Source organism: Oreochromis niloticus, linkage group LG1 (assembly GCF_001858045.2).
Source record: "Oreochromis niloticus isolate F11D_XX linkage group LG1, O_niloticus_UMD_NMBU, whole genome shotgun sequence".
NCBI lineage: Eukaryota > Metazoa > Chordata > Actinopteri > Cichliformes > Cichlidae > Oreochromis > Oreochromis niloticus.
In genome coordinates, this window is record NC_031965.2 from 32,681,064 (window position 1) to 32,696,806 (window position 15,743).

Consider the following 15,743-nt stretch of genomic DNA (forward strand, 5'->3'; position numbering starts at 1 on the left):
AAAGTCTATAGTAAAGAAAAAAAAACGCTTTAGTAAAATGAATGTGGAGTAGGGATAGTATTTGGTCTTTCATTACAAATAAGAAGAAAATTTCAGGCAGCAGTAAGAAAAGGTTAGACAGGCGTGACATAATGTGATTGTCGTGATCACGGTGTGAGTGAACATAACCGAAAGCATCACGCTGGCTTCCACCCAGTCACACTTCCAGTCTGGTTACACTTGATCTTTCAGGATTAGGAGGCTGTGTGGGATTGGGAGAGATGGGCTTATGTACACCATCACTCACGCTCACTGATCCTCAGCAGCCGAGTGTTACACCTTTGTTTCTCCAGACAAGGGATTAGACTCATCAAACGAATGTGCCCTGCAGCAGACAATATGCACATTCAGGGAGTTTTTAAATGCACACAGGCAGAGATGACGCCATTAGCAAGTTACTCGGAGGCCTGTTTTAAAGAAAGCTGTGGGCGTGTTAGTGTGTATGTGGTGCCCCCCTCGTGAGATGACAAATATCACACTAATCCCATTAGAAGTGCAAAGTGCTCTGTGTGCTCAGTGACAAAACTATTTTTTTTTTGTATCAAGCAAGCATCTGACACTATTTGCAAGAATTTGTTTTTGTTCTACCTGCATCAGGGGCGGACCAGAAATCAAAACAGACAAGTGGGGGTCGCAGAAGCATGGAATCATATGGTGGAAAGGCAAGTCACCCCAGGGGAGGTGGTTTGATGCGCTGCAGGCTGTCTAGAAGGTGTTGAACTACACCACATGTCAGCATGGCAGCTGTCCCACCAGCTAACATCAACTACTTCCACATGACATGAATAATATGGCCTTTTAAGAAACCATTTAAACTTGATGCTTAAATCTACACAGAGCCCGATCTGTATCAGTTCAGCCAGGCAGAAAATTTGGATTTTATTTGCTCAGGTTGTCAGAGATAGATATCTCCCTCTGGGATTTCTGCCTTTTCCCAAATACAGTGGAAGCAGATGGAATTTTGTTTGTGGGGCTTACAAAAAAACCCGAAAAACAACAACAACAAAAATATTGCCTTAAAAATTTCAATGAAATATCTCTTTCCAGAAACTGTGCCTCAGCTAGACTGGATGAGCCACAGAACAGATTGCCAACCATTTTCAGAGGGACTGTTTCTTCAGTAGAAAGTAGTTCAGATGGAAACGGTTGACAGGGAAGTCTGTGGATTATCCAGGGTAATTGGGACACAGTTTTTGGAGAGAGATGGAGATTTTTTCTGAGTTTCAAACACCTCAAAAGAAATGGACTGGTCCAACCTCCCTTTTTAGCAGAATGACAGAAAAATTCGAGACCAAATCTCGAGCTGACACACCCTCCATGGGTTCATATCGATCTCATACCTGCTTGTAACAATACCACAAACCACAGAGGGTAAGTGAGAAGAAATGGCCTACTTAGATGCTTTCCAAGCATAGTTTATCATCAGTGAGCAAGATATTATTATAAAAATCATTCCGTGAGTCAGCTTCAAGTATTTTTTTCTTACAGTTTTACTCACATTACCAGGATGTGCCATGTTGTGTGAATGTGAATGAAATTATTCAAATCAGCGGATGTGTGCTCCCTGCTTGCATTTCGACCTCGTGACATAGTATTCTTTGTGGGTTCAGTAGATTTCATAGAGTCCCTTCGAATTTAACATGAATACTTTCACATGGGCACAATGGCCAGGAAATGAGTCATTCAGAGAGAAGAAAAATGCTGTATATTGATTACGAAAAGCTGAAAGCAGGAACCAAGGCTGGAATTCTCATTACATACTGGCGTGGTTGAAAGTGTGAAAAGAAGCCGCTAAGAGACACACTCGGTGACAGAATTCACAGCAGAAGGAGGCGCAGATCAAAAGTGAGAAAGATGAAACACAAATGTTCAGAGGATTCAAACTGAAATAGGTTGTGAAATTGAGTGTGAACAGAAAAAAGGACTCAAAATGTGTGCAGCTGCCTCCAAAACAGCAAGCAGATTTGAAAATTAGGAAGACAATTTATCACAGGGAGTGTGTAAATCACTGTGATTACTGTTATGAAAAAGTATGTCTTTTGCAGACTCAAAACAGTATTACATATAAAAGCTGAAACCTTTTCGATACAAAGACAATGCCAAAGTATTTCAGCCGATGCTGCTGAGAACACCATCTGCTTAAACAGCCTCACCTAATGACAATAGAGAATTAAAAACAGGACGTCAAACATAATTGTAATTCTGACATTTGGAAACTCTCACCTGTTCTCACCCGTCTAAGAGAGGCACCAAATCCTCCCAAAAAGCAATGCAGCCAAAGAAATAGCTGTCAGGGTGCCTCTGAATATTTAGCCAGTCCACAACAAGTCTGGCTCTTCCTTTCTGTACTCTTTTTGTGCAAATAGCCATAGAATCCCAACTATTTGGTGTTCATACCTCTTCTATTGCATGTCAGTCAGTCCAAGGTCTAAGTCATTATTGGTGATGACCCTAACCCTAACTCTCTCTCTCTCTCTCTCTCTCTCTATATATATATATATATATATCTGCTATATTTGCTGTGAGTAGCGGCTGTACTCTGAAGACCTCACCCACAGGAAGCTTATTTACACTGCTTCTATCTGTGGTCTCAGTCTTTCTTTCACTATCCACAGCTTATGACCATAGGTAAGGATAGGGAATTGCTATTTTCTCTTTCATGCTCATCTCTCTCTTCACCACGACAGACCATCTGGATCACTGCTGATGCACGTGACAGAGTGTACCAAATGTTCTCATAGACATCTCAGGTTATTACAGTGAGACTCAGTGTGAAAAAACAAAAAAGAAACAAGAAAATGCTTCTGATCACACTACTGATCTCTTGAACTGCCTCACAGGCTTAAGCACTGTGGGATCTTGAAGACACTTCTGTGTGGTCTCCAGTGATGATCCTCAAGATGAAAGTCTGTTTGTGCACTCTGCACAAATCTGAGGTCTGTGGTGTAATCTGAGATGCACATGTGGTTCTCTAAAAGAAAGTCTAAAATGAGATAGCACCAAAATTTAAATTGGATACAGTTTTTGTTTTTTTTATTGGTGGAGTTTTGGAACTTTTTAAAAAGTTTTCCCTTGCATGTGGCCTGCAGTACATTTCTTAACACACACACACACACACACACACACACACACACACACACACACACACACACACACACACACACACACACACACACACACACACACGCACACACATCTGTGTGTAATACTGAGGGTCAGTAATACTTCTGTTTTCAAGTCATGTTTGAACAAGTGTTGTTTCATCCCTGTGCTGTGCTTTTAACTGCTGCCAACCTCTTTAAACCCACATCAAATGCAACCCCTATCTCTATATATGCACCGACTAGTATTAACATTAGCATGCTCCAAGTCTTTGCATTCAAATGCATGAACTTGTATTAGTATAAGTAGCTCTGCTGGCTTTAAACCTTATAAGCATAGCGGCTTTATTGCCTTGCTTGGCTACCGAGTAGGCCGAGTCGTCGCACAGTGAGACGGTCTATGTGCATCAGATAATTTTAAAAAATGCCAGGATTTGTATCCATATTTAATTGCAGTTAAAATGACCCTTAGTTTCAGTTCTTATATAAACTTAAAGTGAAGATGAAATGTTATGCAAAACTCAGATATTAGCATGTTACATAAGGAAAGTAGCCATTTTATGAGTGATGTTAGAGAGACAGAGAGAGAGAGAAGATGGCAAGCAGCAAAGATCACAGGTCAGCTCTGAGTTCACATTATGAGCATATGGCTGGCTGCTAAGCCTGCTCAGGCGCTGTAATGTCTCTACTTATTTCAGTTTTCTTTTCTCTCATGCTTCTTTACACCTCTCCTTTGCTGCTCTCACACACTTGCCTTACTCACTCCCATTCCCCTCTACTAACCCGTCCTTCTTATCCACCCCTCCTCCTTCCCCTTTCCCCAACCCCACCGCTCCTTCAAATCCCTACCATCCTTCCTCCATCCCTCCCCCTTCCCTCGTCTCCCCTGCCTGATTTAGACCTCTTGCCTGAGAGGAACATCAGAGCACAATGGGTTAGTGCTGGCTGAGCTTAAATGGAATGAGAAAACCGGAAAATTCTCTTTCATGAATAGATGCAAACAATCGGCAGTGTGAGGGTGAACGGGGCAGAGGAGCATGAGATAAACCGGGCTGGGTAAGTAAGAAGAGTGAGACGAGGATGGAAGAAAAATGGCTGCTGAGGTGGCTGAAGATGGGTGAAAGTCAGAGAAGAGGGAGCAGGGAGGAGTGACTGAAACTCATCCTAGAAGTCATTTTGACAACAAATTGTTTCCTGACATTTGCAACTTAATATACTGCACTATTAATATACTGCACATAATCTTGTGCTTGTTTAAATGGTATTTTTAGGGGAAAGGTCCTCAAAGTACACATAAGCTATCAACATTTCATGTTGAGTTTGAGGTTTTAAAGCTTTGAATGGATTTTCTTCTTAGTTTCTTAAGAAGGAAGTCAATAATCTTCAAATATATTCACTTCTTTAATTGAAACGTACTTAATAACTTTCCAAAAGTATTAGTCAGGTGCCAGTTAGCAGTGTTAAAGTGCTAAAACCCAGTTGAATTATCTTATATGTAATAAATGTTCTTCTGTGTCAGTGGAGTTTTTCTGTGATTAATTTATGCTGTTACCAGATTTAATTAAGAGACTGCACAACCATACAATAGCAACTTGTCAATCGCAAGTTGGGCCCCTGAAGGATAAAGGATGCCATGCTTTGTTGTTTCCTTTTGACTCTAATGTGAACCATAACTCCCAAAGTGAGCAGTGTGTTTCAGCCACTAAGATTTAAAACTAAGAATTGAGACCATAAATCTGTCTGTGAAAGTGTTTACTGAGATCAAAGGTCAAGGGAGTCTTAGGTCATTTTTCATAGACTTCTGAGCAGTCTGACTTCCATTTGCAACCTGAGGAGTTGCCTCCTTCCCAAGGTTGACCAAGTTGTTAACAAAGGATCAGTCAGTTTGTGGACTCCATCACTCTACAGTGTTGAGTATAAATGTCTCTAAAACATAGCAAAGCATACGAGGTCCAGTTTAAAGCTGGAGGGCAGATTTTCTTATCTTTGGTGTTGCTGAGTTTGCAAGTGCATTTCTTCTTTTTAAGAATGTAACACATTATTGATCTGGCCACTCCTGAAGTCTTTGCACACTCTCTCTGATAGGTTTATTTGTTTTTTTCAATTGGTCTCCTTCACTTCCACTAGCATCTCTTTAGGCAAACAAAGACAAATACAATACAAATACAAATTCAACACTTTGAACTAACTTCAGATATATATGAATATCATGTTTGCGTCATTTGTCATGAAATTACAAGGAAACAGTCCTTACCTGGGCATGAAACTGCTTGTTAATCAGTTGTCGAATTAATTTTGAGCAGCCAAAAATTGAGGGGCAGGGTTATGTATAAAAATGATTGTGATTCCCAAACACTTATAAAAAAAAATGCCTCAAATTGTGTGATGGAAAATTCTAGGAAGCATCCAAGAAAAATTACAGCTGGGAAAAAAGGGAAGAATGGCCTTAAATAAACACAAAATCACTGTTGTGGCTTTGGCTCATTGGAGAATGCTAAAACATGAGAAGAGACTGATGACACACAGGAATGGAGACGGCTTTGTAGCTAACTATTACCTTATTACTCTCTTAGTATTGTGGAAATGTTTATATATGTAATTAGTATGCATCAAAAGTCTTATGCGCTACAAGTTTCTCTTTTACTGGCAAATTCTGGGAAATAAAGCTTTCAGAACTCAGACAATAACATGTGACCCACATCTGGATCTAGAAGGTGTACATGCATGCAAATGTACTGGGATGCAATCACTAGACAAGTTGTCAGACGGCACAGAATCAGTCTCGAAACCACTTAATCTGCACTTTTTCCTCATAAAGCTACAGGTAGTAGCAATAACGCTAACTGACACTGGGGGAAAAAAACAAAACAAAACAAATTTTACATAATAGCACAAATAGCACAAACAATATTCACGACACTGTATTAGCAATTACAGATTGCATATTAATTCCAGGTGCAAATGAAACATCAATGTCGTCTGATTCAACTTTCTTTCATTTCTACCTATTTGCATTAATTTTTTAGCATTACCTTGTATTAACCACTAAAACCTGGTGTTTCTTGATTTCATGTCGTTAGTGTGGTTTCCATCTGCAAAAAGGTTCTACAAACCCACAGTGCAATCCTCAGCAGACTCATTACACATTATATAGCCTCCTGTGTGCATACTTTATATCCCCTGTGATGCATCATGCCGTAGCTTTTCCATACATCTTGTCATCTTGTTGTGACCCTGAGGTCTGCCTGAAGCACTCCATCTGTTTTCAGTGTGCTGCACAGTTCCAGCTTTGTTTCTCTTTCTCTCACACATACACTGACAGACAGGCAGACTTCAAAATAGTCACAGAGGCAAACACTTCTCAACAACATCATCTAGCTACAGCAGCTATGAGGGAGGTGTTAGTATTCCGATGTACACACAGACACATAAATTTACCCAGTCCCCACATGCGCTGCCATGACGGCAACATGCATTCATTTTTCTCCGTTACATAACGCCCCTCCCCAACCCGCACAATGAGAAGTTATGACAGGAGTTATGACCCCCAAGTCTGTAACACACGTCTCTCTCTGCTATTTCCCTCAGAAACACACACTCACACATACACGAAGGCTTTGCTGTCACTGACATGATGACGTTTCCCAGCCAGAGTCACATGCACAAGAGTCACAGTGGAGCTGAGCTTGTTCTTATATTCAAATAAACATGGTCTCGGTGTGTTTACAGAGTGATCAGCAACTCTTACAGTTCAACCTCAGAAAACCTGCACTCAGGTCTGGTGTTACTTAGGCTCACACAAAATTTTAGGATTCAGACAGAAAAAAAAGAAGAGCGAGGCAGAGGACAAAGCATCTGCCTCGGGAAAGAAAGCAATTTTCTGGACTTTTTGAGATCCTTATGGCAAAGATTCGACGCTCAGAGCCTCTACAGCTCACACTGTCTGCCACACTGACCCAGCTTCCACTAATACATCCTCACTGCCCAAGTGTGTATGATTGTTTGCCTTTGCGTGTAGCCTCTGTCTGTCCATTCACTGGAAGCTTTCAAGTGCTCGTGTTTACATGGTCCCAGCAGACATGGCCAATCTATGAGCAGCTGAACCACTGCAAATATGATGGAGTTAGGACAGATAAGAGTGGAGGCAGAAAATGCCTATATGTGACGACATGTGTATTCACATGATAGCAGCTCTCTGTCTTACTGTATGTGCTATAAATAGTTTGTTTCTACTGATGAAAAAAAAGGAAATTTTGTCATCGCTTTGCCGAATTTTGACCCTAAAGATTTTCTTTTCTATCAGCAGTCAAATGTAAAATGTCAGGATCCTAATATATGCTCCAACTAAGAGCATCCTCCCCCCCTCCCTCTATGCACCCCTCATAAACAAACACCACTGACTTCCTCACACAGCTCGGGACAAACTCCTCTAAGCTCGCCATCCCTGATGACCTCATCTGATCTCGGCCCTCACACATCGCTGCTTCTGAATCCTAGTTATCCGTAGAGGCCTCATATCTGTAAACACGAAATACACACACGCAGTGATTTAATGAGAAGCTATGTTGTTCCCCATGTGAGGAGGGAGTATGAGTCAGTGTGCGTGTCTGTGTGCACATGCACTATGGTGGGCGGAGGTGGAGCTAAATCGTCCTCATCCTGTCACTTCCTCTGTTCCTCTGTCTGCACAGGTTCTCGGACGACTGTACAGATAAACAACAGACTATGTACATAGGTTATAGACCTGCTGACAAATTAATCAGCTGCTGTTGTTTTTCAAAAAAGATTTGTTAGATGTGCCAAAAGACCAAACTTTCAGGGAAGTACAGCAGATATAATTGCTTTGACTTGCACCACAATAAGTGTGATAATTAGTCTTGTGTTATTTTGACCTATAATTAGAAGAAATACAAATAGAGTAGGAAGACCATTATTTTTCTATTATCTTGAAACTGATTTTCGTGAATATCAAATGCAGCACACTTTCAAGTGAGTCTTCTGCAATAATTTTGGAAATTTAATTTCTGCAAATGTTTGATATCAATGACTCTGTTGCGTGAAATGCAGTCAGTATGCTTTTGCTTGCTTTTAGGTACCATGCAGTAGCTTGCATCAATAATGGGGCATGAATTGTCCTGCACTTTTTTGTGTACTCTATTTTTGGTCCATTGTGACAGCATTTAGTGACTAGTGCAATTATAATTTCATTTTAGTTGAATTTATGCAGTGCCAGTTCATTACAACAGTTTATATAGTATATAGTGAGGTAAAGACCCCACAATATTAGAGAAAAGCCCCAAGCATCAAATGATCCCCTATAAGAAGTACTTGGCGACAGCTGTAAAGAAAAACTCGCTTCTAACAGGAAGAGACCTCTGGGAGAAGCAGGCTCAGAGAAGGGTAGCCATCTGTTACTACTGGTCAAGGGATGAGGGCAAAGAGAGCAGAAATGAAGAGGACAGAGAGACCACAGAGTCCTCTTCCTCTTCCAGTCCCTCAATAGTGAACATGACCATGGTCACTAAAATACTTTCACCATGAGTAATCTTTACAATGTCAGAGTTATTGTTGACTGTTTTATTCAAGGCAGTTTCCTTACAAGGAAAAATGAACATGAAGACCCGTGGTTATTTAAATTCTGCATTTTCCTGTGGGTTATTTTGATAAACATGCTCTATTAAGTGGATGGGGGCCTTAAGGCGGTTTATTAACCACCCGTCTTAACTTTTGACTGTCACTTATTAAAGAACGGAAATTGGCAGGTGTCTCAGGAATAAACTTATAGAAAATACTGTAGTTTAAATCCTGCCTTACAAAGTTCTGTTTGTTAGGTTGTTTTTGTAGGGGGGGGGGGGGGCATCACAGCATCTGAATGGCTTAGTGAGCTATGCTGAGCTTAAAGTTTTCTGTCTCACGAAGAGACTTGGTTAAATCACCATGGTAACAACATGAACCATTAATCTTTGGTCTTATTTGCAACAGTGTTGTATTTTTCTGTTAGATTTTTCATGCTCTTTGTCGATTTTTATTTGTTTCAACATTTTCATAAACATCTGATAACGCCTCTGATTGAAGCAGGCTGCACCAATGGGCTGCACTCCTAGGGACCATCCTGTGTACGAGTCATACGATGCATGAACCACCACTTTTTATCTGAGTGTGCACAGAACCCAAAGCAGAAAGTCAGCTTAACAGAGAAAGTTGATTACCATATGTTATGTTAGGTGGTGTGCTTTCTAGTGGGTTAAAAAAAACAAACTCCACCAACCAGTCGTTCATGTGACCCTCTAAAATGTTGCTCATAGAAAAGTTATTCTAACACTGAATTTTCCCCTCCTCTGACATCTGAGCAAGGTTTCTCTATAATAGCTCACCCAGAACAGCACAAGGAATGGTTACATAAGATCCCATCCATTGGTAAATGAATCTGCCCAATCCTCCACCCCTCGACTCCAACAACATGAGGCTGGCTTTGATGAAACCCACTGAAAACAGCTCATATGCTCTACTGAATCAAGCCCTCACCCCAAAGGCAAACTCATCATCTCCATCTCTGCTGGAGCGCTAACGTCTCCTACTCTCCTCCCCCTTGCTCCATGTGAAACCTTAGCTGAATTCAATCAACTCCAGCTCAATCAGAGCGTCACTGCACCCATCACAGCTGAAGGTGAAGGTAAGGTTAGTTCCCAAAGTAGGCCGCTGACATCTCAGGAGTCAGGGCCGAACGTTGGATTTATGTGACAGGCTGCCTGAAGACGTTAGCATTGCTGGGTGTCATGGATCCCGCCAAAGCTATGGCCTCCATGCCAAGTGACTGGTAGGCTGCATAGATGTTTATCTCCAAGCCAGTGGTGTCCGTCACGACTTGTCCCCGCTAACCATGAGACCTGTCACAGTCCATGCACTGCAATGCACACCTGGCTGACACATCACACAGCAGTTATATAAACAACAGGGAAAAAAGAAAATGCTTTATTAGCAACAACTGTAGCAGTGAATAATACAAAAGTGAACAAAACACTTTTCATGACAACAAACACACAAATCATGTAAACAACGTAAGAAGATGGCTAAAACGGAGCAGGAGATTAATTCACAGTAAAATTATAAGAAGATGCTTCGAAATCTGAAGAGATTTCAAAAGTTTCTTTCTCGATATAAAGGGCAGGAAGGGCAGGTTTGTAGTTTTGCACTGTGCATCACGGATGCCTAACAAAACGTCTCTGTGATTCATCAAGGAGCAGGGCCGCATCTAAAATAGGCGTCGTATACTTGCAGTACAGCACAGGGAACTTGACATGGCTGCATTTTGAACTTTAGATGGATCAGCTGGACCAGACAGCAATGAGGTACACTGGATGCCCATAAACCTTTTTAAGTATCTTTAATTTTTTTTTTTGCAGAAGCAGCATTTCAGGCTTAAATGTTGTCATTTTTTGATTGAGAGATATGTGTTATTTGTATGCTAAAAAAAGGGATTCTGAGGCATGTATGCACAGAGCTGCTATATGTAATATGATTGACAGCCGTGCTTTCACAGCTTTTCTTGTCACATGTTATCAGAGATGATGGAAGCACCCTGTGTGTCTCTTTCTTGACATTTTTCTCCAAATTCATCCCCAAGTCTAAAGATAAACATTTGACCAATCTCCTGCCATCCTCCTTCAGGATACAAATTGTTCTTGTATCCAAAAGTACAAAATTTGATGGCTGAAGTAATGTTTCTGCAACAGCTTCCAGTGAGTAAGGATCTATTTTGGCTGCTGATGTGCCAGGGTGGTGATTCAACCTGTCAAGAAAGGATATGAGCTAGGAGAAGAGGTAAAAGATGACATGATCTGTTTTAAGAGGATCATGGTGGAGTAAAAGCAACAGTTTGTAGCCGACACGAGGGCTGGACCGTCAAAAAAGGATTCACAGATTTTTAGACTCACAAAGCCCTGTGGACTCCACGAAAAATATTTTCACAGGTTGATTGTGAAAAAACCTCAACTGGGAAACATGCATGAATTCCCCTTTAATCCTTGTGAGTGCTCTCTAATGTAGTTGGAAAGTGGCCATGAGACGAGGACTTGGCACCTCTGAGTGTCAATGTATGAATGTGGAAGTAGTAATTGGTTCACTAATCATTAATAATGGGTTTTCAGGTAAAGTGCATCATTTCCAACCTCGTGAACCTTTTTCATCTCGCTCCTTCCAACTTACACTGAGGTCACAACTAACACTCCCACCTCCTTTAGCCAGCGTAGAGTTAAAATGAACATTCTTGGGAGCCACGTGAGTCACGCAAGACATCACTGCCTACGTCTGTGTGGGGGGGATGATGAGTAATCTAGTTTGGAGTCAGGCAGAAGGCGAGCTTTTGAAGCCAAATCTCAGTGGAGTGGGGAAATATTAAAGCATAGACCAGGGTAAACACACTGCTAATGCAACACTAATGAGAGTAAAGGAGTCAGTGAGCGACCTTGAATAAAATCTGAATGTATAACATGGATTTGATCACATTTGGAGTATCACGTCTCACTGCGCGACTCAAATAATGTCATAATAGGATAGTATTACAGATAGCTGGACAGGAATAAACTCTTGAGTCACGTAACCAAAATGTCACCCTACACAAAAGTGATGATGTAAAACTGGGATCAGGTTTCAGGAGCAGCAGTGGTTGCATGTAACTCTTAGGTAAAATGTACTAGTCGACCGAGGTCACAGGGGTCGAATGGCAGAGAGTCACAGTAATCACACCAAGACCGGGAGAGCAATCAGTACTTAGTGAACTGAAGTAATTAGCAATTAATTAATTAGTGACTGACATTACAACAAATCTGAAATAATTTTGATAATGGCCTCATTTATTTTTCACAATTTTTTAATATTTAGGGATTCGGCTGATTTTTTAATACCATCCTGGAATTCTTGGTGTTTGTCGAGGGCATTTTGCACAATTTTTCTGATGCTTTATAAATTAAACAATCAGTCTGCTAATCAAGAAGGCAGCCTGCAGAGTCACTGATAATGAAAATTGTCCTTTATTTTGTTCAACTGTCAGTTTCAGCCCTAGAGAAGAGAAAATGTTGGGTATTTATTGTTTGTTTTGGTTCTCAATAATGAGGATGTGCATAGAAGATTCCCAAAATGCTGCACAATAATTGCAATCATAATTACGGCAGTTCACAAAGTGATGAGGGTGGCTATAATCATACAATTATGCAAAATCTACCAGACAGATAATATAGACGCGCACAAACACACACACTGATAGAAAAAGGCAGAAGTAGCAGCATGCTATGATGATCAACAACATGATAATAAATAGATACTTTCTAATGCTCACATTATTACAGTGTCCATACAAAACATCCTCAAATAAAGCCGCAGAAATGTACAGTATGAGACCCACAAATCGGCACAGGAATACAACAGCAATACCACTGAAGCAGTGATCCATTAAATTAAGAACACAACGGGGCAAAGTGGGAGGGTCAAGCGCTGCCCCGAGTGCACTTTATGTTTGAGGTAAAGTATACAAGCGAACAGAGCAGGCAAATCATCCATATGATCACTTGAAAAAAAGGCTCCTGCATACCATCTTTTATTTGTTTAAAAAAACAACCCAAAACATGGAGAACATGTGAGCTTGCTAGCAGCTTGCTTTGATGCGGCTACGTGATTATACATGTCTGTTCACATGTGAGTTGCCACAATGCATCAATTTAATTAATGTGAATGTGCTTGGAGCAGCCCGGAGTCATTCCTGCCCACCGTAGAGGGGCTGTTATGTCACTCACACACAGAGCAGGAGACACACACACACACACACAGAGTTATTTACAGACATTTTCCCACCTATAAACGTGGAAGAATGTTCTCCTTGTATCCAACACACATCTCTGGCCATTTGTTTTACTTGGTGAGCCATTCCTGCCTCATTTTTCTCTTTTATTTTCATTTTCAGAGCCGTTTCTGTGAGGTAGTGTGTGCTGTAGAGCTGCAGCTGCTGAGCCACACACTGACTTCTGGCTGCATTCATTAGCTCCTGTGCTTCTAGGAGGATCTGGCTAACAGCACTGCACAGGCTTTCAGTCCTCATCTGTGTCTCTCCTCCCCCTTCCCTCCTTGCCAGGCTGCAGGAGTAAAATTCAGACGGTGTGTGTGGTCACCCTTGTGGGTACATGGGGAGACAAGGTGGGAGCTCTGAGAGCGCACATGGCAATTGGCCTCTTCTTAAAATGCTGAAAAGCGTGCATTTGTAATCACAAACAAAGGAAAATCAGTCTAGTTGCCAAAGTTTTTTTTTCCTAAACGCTAACATTCTTCAAGCTTTGGAAGAAAACAGTGGAGGGTATTTCATACACATTGCTGGAGGACTGAGCCGATGTCCTCCCTGACCTCAAGGCAGGCCTTAAATTACAAACATCCACCCAAGAAATCCAGTAATATAACTGTGAACATACAGTTGTGACAAGCCTTTGACTGGACGGTTTTATTTGCAGTCTCCCAGGCATTTTGTGAACCTTAACATTACTTGCGGTTGGCTGCAGATCCTCATGTGTCACAATAGTTTATAGTTTGTCTTCTGTGGGTGCTCACAAAGTCACAGAAACAAAGCCTGGGTCATTTGTGAGGGTGGAAAACCCGAAAGACACAACATTCATTTTCGAGACAGGAAATGTTCAGACGTCTCCTTTTCAGTTTATCCATTACATCTCTGCAACTGTCACACCAGGCATGTCAACATGGGCTATTAGGCTATATATAGTTATGTTTTTATAGCTGGCTTAATATTTACAAGTCAATAATTCTATCTGTAAATCCTGTTTGGAAACTAGTGTGCACCTATTAGTGCCTGGTAGATCCTGTGTGTTCCTTACAGGTTTTTTTGTATAGAAAGGTGCTGTGTCTTGTTTGTCAAGTACACCCACTGCAAATGGTAGACAAAGACGTCATCTGCTCAGGCAGCCTGCCACCCAGCCTGCTCCTCGTCTATAAAAAGTGATAACAAACTCCTACTTCTGAATGACAGCAAATGTCAGACTATAGCTCTGACTCACTCTGTGAGGATTCATCAAACCTCACATCATCTGCCAGGCGCCAGGCTGTCAGGAGAGAAGAGTCTTTCAAGCTGAACCAGCAAACTTTGCACACTAGCGTCTCCAAATGGCAACGAGCCGTTTGTGGAAACTATTTGAACTTCAAAACCCATAAATCCTGTGAGGTGACGTCAAGTAAACTAGACTCCGTTTGTTCATGTTTACCGACTGAGCCGGCACACTGGGATGACAAAGGTCTAATTTTAGTATGTCTCCTCTTTCTCCTCCAGGAGTTGAAACATCTTTCAGTATGTTTATGTTGATGCGATATAGTGATTGTTGTGAGGCCTTGATTTGTTTTCGTTCTGCAATCCCACTAATATTTCAATACATTACATCTCAAATAGTACCTTGCCTTATTGGTGCAAATCACTGAGCAAACGAGCCATAACTCCAGTTTCCAGCAGCTCTTGTACTGCCGCGTTAATGGTGAGCAGGACTACAGATCGTATAAAACACGGACGTAGCTTCCAGGTCTGAAAAATTAAGTCAGCACAGAAGCGCTAAAACCTGCATTCTTTATTGTGGCCACAGGGGGCAAAAGCTGTTGTTTTGTGACTTAACCTCTGTGAACACGCTCCAGCTGAGTTATGGTCTCAGCAGTCACTCATACTGGTCATACTGAATAAAAAAAATAAAAAGGGATCATTCAGGATATGTTCATTGGCTAAACTTGTGACTGACATTTCGCCAATGAGCATGTGCTTTCACAGTCAGACCCGCCCCACTCCCCCTTTGGACACACCCCTGATTGATTTAAGTCAAATGTATTATCAATTATCAAAAGTGGTGCTAGATAAATTTATGTAAATGTGCGACTGTGGATTTTACACTTTAAAATATAATTAGTTTACTTACAAAAATGGTTATGAAACAATTGCTTAAAAAATTCAGTAAAATTAGACAGAGATGATGAGTTTATTAACTTTCTTTTTTGAGGGTCACGCCTTAATTTAATTAAGAACGCATACAGGATGAGTCACGTGAACTGTCAAAATAAGTCAGCATTACTTGTTTGTTACATTAATTGTTTTTTCAATCGGCTCAAGCTAAATTCAGCTTGAGCTGGTTAAAAAACAAAATTATTATTTCCTATAAGAATGTAAAATGCCATTTTTTTTTTTAACCTGTGCTCAAAGAACTGCACAGCCACCGAAATGCTTGTTTGTTTTTTGTTTTAATTTCTGGAAGTGATTAATCGCTACATGACTCTTTGGCATGGCGACCTGTTGCTAGCTAAACTTGAGAGACCACATGTCTACAACAAGCAAAGCCCTGACACAGCATATTTAAAGTAATGATCCCAATAAAACTAAGTTAATTACTTAAACTTATGCATTAACATTTCCACGAATCTTTATGCTTGCCTCTGCAGAACTATTTGTTCTTCGGAAGAATCTAATTAAAATCAAATTGAACAAATACGCAGGTGAAAAGTTCCGATAATCCAGAAGAGGCAGATAGAGGCCGAGTATAAAAAAGGTTTAATTCACTCACTCACTTTAACGACTTA